The following is a 6,179-nucleotide window of genomic DNA, read 5'->3' on the forward strand; positions in this document are numbered from 1 at the left end:
GGGGGGGGCGGTCCTAAGATGGCAGAGGAATAGGACGGGGAGACCACTTTCTCCCCGACAAATTCATCGAAAGAACACTTGAGCCCTGAGCAAATTCCACAGAACAACTTCTGAATGCTGGCAGAGGATATCAGGCACCCAGAAAAGCAGCCCATTGTCTTTGAAAGGAGGTAGGACAAAATATAAAAGGTAAAAAGAGAGACAAAAGATGTAGGGACTAAGATCCATCCTGGGAAGGGAGTCTTAAAAAAAGAAAAGTTTCCAAACACCAGGAAACACTTTCTCCGGGGGGGTCTGTGGCGAGCCTTGGAATCTCAGAGGGCAAAATAATCAGGAGGAAAAATAAATAAATAATTAAAACTCACAGATTACCTGCATAACAGCAACTTCCAGCTGTGCAACAGCCCAGAGGCTCGCATCCCCCACTAGCAAGCGGGGGAGGAACAGGGAGGAGCAGGCTGCACTGCTTAAGATAAGGACCTGGCCTGAATCCCCTGAGGGCAATCTGAGGAAACTAGCTTGAGATAGCAACCCAGACTGTGGAATAGCTATCCTGTGATCCTGGGAAAAGCCCTAACCACCGCCAGGCATGCTTACAGAACAAAGGACTGAGCAGAGCTAGCTGGCTGTGGACCCAGTCTATCCCCTGTCAGAGACAGGCAGGTGAGGGCAGCCAGAGCTGGAAGGGGGCAATCGTGGCCCCAAGGAGGCATCCTACACCAAACTGCAAGCAGACTTCCTTGATAACCAAGACTTTCTGGGGTTCTGGACGGTCGACACCCACTGGCAGGGTGGCAGCCAGAGATCAGCTTCCCAGAAGAGACACACGGCACACCTGAGAAGGTGCGCCTGTTGTACACCCAGAAAACCAAGTGGCTGGGACGGGGGAGGAGATAAGTCGCAACCTTCAACTGAGGGTGACTACGCGTGTCAAGGACCTGGCCACCTGAGTTGCTCGGACCTGGGATGGGTGCAAAATGCAGGCCCAACAAAGTCCGCCTTTGTGGAGTACCCAAGAACATGAACCTGAGCGGCTTAGACGTGGGACGTGCATGCAAACCAGGGCCCACATCAGACAGTTCCCAGCAGAGCAACATGGAGTCTGAGCAGTGTAGACTGGGAAAGCACACACGCTGTGATTCACTGTGGCTGAATCACTGTGAACACACACCAGTGATATTTGTTTGCAGTGTTCCTCCCTCCTCAAAGCACGACTGAACAAGTGAGCCTAAAAAAAGTGACCACCACCGCGCCCCTTGTGTCAGGGCAGAAATTAGACACTGAAGAGATCAGTAAACAGAGGAAGCTAAAATAAACAGAGGGAACTGCTTTGGTTCAGGTGCAATAGATTAAAACTGTAGTTAGCACCGATTACATAGGAAGGGGCCTATAGACTGCAAGAAGTACAAGCCAGACCAAGGAACTATCTGAAAATGAACTAACCCCACACTGTCCGCAATGGCTCCAGAGAAAGTCTTAGATATATTTTTACTATTATTATTTTTTAATTAAAAAATTTTCATTTTATTTAATTTTTTTGGTTATTTTTAAGTCCCCATTACTCCTTTAATTTTCATTTTTATAACCTACTATTACCTTGCAAAAATAAAAAAGAAAGACTCTATTTTTAAAGCAAACTTCATATATATATATATTTTATAATTTCTGTGACTTTGTGTTTTTTTGTTTGTTTTTTGTTTTTTGGGGGTTTTTGTTTTTGTTTTTTAATATTGTATTTTTGAGAATCTAACCTTTATTCAAGATTTTTAATCTTTGCTTATTGATATTTGTTATCAACTTTGTACCTTTAAGAACCCAATCTACAGGACCCATTTTTACTTGGGAGTGAGATCACTGGCCTGATTGCTCTCTCCCCCTTTTTACTCTCCTTTTTCTCCAACAGGTCGCCTCTATTTCACCCCTTCCCCTTTTCTTCTCTACCCAAATCAGTGAATCTCTTTGTGTGTTCTGGGCTGTGGAGAACACTCAGGGAACTGATTACTGGCTGGATCTGTTGCTCTCCTTTTGATTCCCCCTTTTATCCTCCTAGTCACCTCTGTCTCCTTCCTCCCTCTTCTCTTCTATGTGCAACTCCATGAACATCTCTGAGGGATCCAGACTGTGGAGAACACATAGGGAAGTGATTACTGGCTAGCTTGCTCTCTTCCCTTTTGATTCCCCCTCTTCTCCTCCTGGTCACGTCTATCTCCCTCCTCCCTCTTCTCTTGTCCACATAACTCTGTGTACCTCTCCAGGTGTCCATCACTGTGGAGAAACTTTTCATCATTTACATCAATGTTTTATCACTGGTGCTGTATAGAAGGTGAAGTCTTGAGGCTACTGTAAGAATAAGACTGAAAACCAGAGGCAGGAGGCTTAAGGCCAAATCCTGAGAACACCAGAGAACTCCTGAACCCAGGGAACATTAATCGATAGGAGCTCATCAAATGCTTCCATACCTACACTGAAACCAAGCACCACCCAAGGGCCAACAAGCTCCAGAACAAGACATAACACTCAAATTCTCCAGAAACATAGGAACATAACTCTGAGCCGCAATATACAGGCTGACCAAAGTCACACCAAGCCCATTGACATCTCAAAACTTTACTGAACACTTCACTGCACTCCAGAAAGAAAAAATCCAGCTCCGCCCACCAGTACACTGACACAAGCTTCCTTAACCAGAAACCTTGACAAGCCACCCATCCAACCCCACCAACAGTGAGGAACCTCCACAATAAACAGGAACCACCAAACGGCAGAATACAGAAACACCACCCCAAATGCAGCAATATAAACAAGATGAAAAGGCAGAAAAGTACCCAGCAGGTAAAGGAACAGGATAAATGCCCAGCAAACTAAACAAAAGAGAAAGAGATAGGGAATCTACCTGATAAAGAATTCCAAATAATGATAGTGAAAATGATCCAAAATCTTGAAAACAAATTGGAGATATAGATAAATAGACTGGAGACAAGGATCAAGAAGATGCAAGAAAGGTTTAACAAGGACCTAGAAGAAATAAAAAAGAGTTAATATATACTGAATAATGCAATAAATGAGATAAAAAACACTCTGGAGGGAAACACAAGTAGAATAAGGGAGGCAGAAGATAGGATAAGTGAGGTAGTAGATAGAATGGTAGAGATAAATGAAACATAGAGGAAAAAAGAATTAAAAGAAATGAGGACAACCTCAGAGACCTCTGGGACAATGTTAAACACCCCAACATTCAAATCATAGGAGTCCCAGAAGAAGAAGACAAAAAGAAAGACCATGAGAAAATACTTGAAGAGATAATAGTTGAAAACTTTCCAAAAATAGGGGAAGGAAATAATCACCCAAGTCCAGGAAACCCAGAGATTGAAAACTTCCCAAAAATGGGGGAAGGAAATAATCACCCAAGTCCAGGAAACCCAGAGATTCCCAAACAGGATAAACCCAAGATGAAACAAGCCAAGACACATATTAATCAAATTAACAAAGATAAAACACGAAGAACAAATATTAAAAGCAGCAAGGGAAAAAAACAAATAACACACAAGAGGATTCCCATAAGGATAACAGCTGATCTTTCAATAAAAACACTTCAGGCCAGAAGGGAATGGCAGGGCATACTTAAAGTGATGAAAGAAAATAACCTACAGCCCAGATTTCTGTACCCAGCAAGGATCTCATTCAAATATGAAGCAGAAATCAAAAGCTTTACAGACAAGCAAAAGCTGAGAGAATTCAGCACCACCAAACCAGCTCTCCAACAAATGCTAAAGGATCTTCTCTAGACAGGAAACACAGACAGGGTGTATAAACTCGAACCCAAAACAATAAAGTAAATGGCAATGGGATCATACTTATCAAGAATTACCTTAAATGTAAGTGGGTTGAATGCCCCAACCAAAAGACAAAGACTGGCTGAATGGATACAAAAACAGGACCCCTATATATGTTGTCTACAAGAGACAAACCTAGAAACAAGGGACACATACAGACTGAAAGTGAAGGGCTGGAAAAAGATATTCCACACAAATAGAGAACAAAGGAAAGCAGGAGTAGCAATACTCATATCAGATAAAATAGACTAAAACAAAGGATGTGAAAAGAGACAAAGAAGGACACTACATAATGATCAAAGAAGATATAACCATGATAAATATATATGCACCCAACATAGGAGCACCACAATATGTAAGACAAATGCTAACAAGTACAAAAGGGAGAATTAACAATAATACAATAACAGTGGGAGACTTTAATACCCCACTCACACCTATGGATAGATCAACTAAACAAAATTAACAAGGAAACACAAACTTTAAATGACAAAATAGACCAGTTAGACCTAATTGATATGTATAGGACATTTTACCCCAAAACAATGAATTTCACCTTTTTCTCAAGCACACACGGAAGCTTCTCCAGGATAAATCACATCCTGGGCCATAAATCTAGCCTTGGTAAATTCAAAAAAATTGAAATCATTCCAAGCACCTTTTCTGGCCACAATGCAGTAAGATTAGATCTTAATTACAGGAGAAAAACTATTAAAAATCAAAACATACGGAGGCTGAAAAACATGCTGCTGAATAACCAAAAAAATCACAGAATAAATTAAAAAAGAAATCAAAATATGCATAGAAATGAATGAAAATGAAAACACAACAACTCCAAACGTATGGGACAGTGTAAAAGCAGTGCTAAGGGGAAGGTTCATAGCAATACAGGCATACCTCAAGAAACAAGAAAAAAGTCAAATAAATAACCTAACTCTACACCTAAAGCAACTTGAAAATGAAGAAATTATGAACCCCAGCGTTAGTAAAAGGAAAGAAATCTTAAAAATTAGGGGAGAAATAAATGCAAAAGAAACAAAAGAGACTATAGCTAAAATCAACAAAACCAAAAGATGGTTCTTTGAGAAGATAAATAAAATTGACAAACCATTAACCAGACTCATCAAGAAAGGGAGAAAAATCATCATCAAAGGGAGAAAAATAAAATCAACAAAATTAGAAATGAAAATGGAAAGATCATAACAGACAACACAGAAATACAAACGATAATAAGAGACTATTATCATCTCACAAGCTAGTAAAGTAATGCTCAAAATTCTCCAAGCCAGGCTTCAGCAATATGTGAACCGTGAACTTCCTGATGTTCAAGCTGGATTTGGAAAAGGCAGAGGAACCAGAGATCAAATTGCCAACATCCGCTGGATCATCGAAAAAGCAAGAGAGTTCCAGAAAAACATCAATTTCTGCTTTATTGACTATGTCAAAGCCTTTGACTGTGTGGATCACAATAAACGGTGGAAAATTCTGAAAGAGATGGGAATACCAGACCACCTGATCTGCCTCTTGAGAAATTTGTATGCAGGTCAGGAAGCAACAGTTAGGACTGGACATGGAACAACAGACTGGTTCCAAATAGGAAAAGGAGTTTGTCAAGGCTTTATATTGTCACCCTGCTTATTTAACTTCTATGCAGAGTACATCAAGAGAAACACTGGACTGGAAGAAACACAAGCTGGACTCAAGATTGCCGGGAGAAATATCAATAACCTCAGATATGCAGATGACACCACCCTTATGGCAGAAAGTGAATAAGAACTAAAAAGCCTCTTGATGAAAGTGAAAGTGGAGAGTGAAAAAGTTGGCTTAAAGCTCGACATTCAGAAAACAAAGATCATGGCATCCGGTCCCACCACTTCATGGGAAATAGATGGGGAAACAGTGGAAACAGTGTCAGACTTTATTTTGGGGGGCTCCAAAATCACTACAGATGGTGACTGCAGCCATGAAATTAAAAGACGCTTACTCCTTGGAAGGAAAGTTATGACCAACCTAGATAGCATATTCAAAAGCAGAGACATTACTTTGCCAACAAAGGTTCATCTAGTCAAGGCTATGGTTTTTCCAGTGGTCATGTATGGATGTGAGAGTTGGACTGTGAAGAAGGCTGAGCATCAAAGAATTGATGCTTTTGGACTGTGGTGTTGGAGAAGACTCTTGAGAGTCCCTTGGACTGCAAGGAGATCCAACCAGTCCATTCTGAAGAAGATCAGCCCTGGGATTTCTTTGGAAGGAATGATGCTAAAGCTGAAACTCCAATACTTTGGCCACCTCATGCGAAGAGTTGACTCATTGGAAAAGACTCTGATGCTGGGAGGGATTGGGGGC

At 41.1% G+C, this 6,179-nt stretch overlaps 1 protein-coding gene across 1 annotated transcript in view; it reads right to left on the reverse strand.

The window, feature by feature from the left end:
• The window catches only part of LOC104985773 (cytochrome P450 2C42-like), a gene marked incomplete at its 5' end in the record, with an annotated part of 28,845 nt that overhangs the window by 2,299 nt on the left and 20,367 nt on the right, over window positions 1–6,179 (reverse strand). The window lies entirely within an intron of this gene.

Source organism: Bison bison, unplaced genomic scaffold, assembly GCF_000754665.1.
Source record: "Bison bison bison isolate TAMUID 2011002044 unplaced genomic scaffold, Bison_UMD1.0 scf7180017845621, whole genome shotgun sequence".
NCBI classification, from domain to species: Eukaryota; Metazoa; Chordata; class Mammalia; order Artiodactyla; family Bovidae; genus Bison; species Bison bison.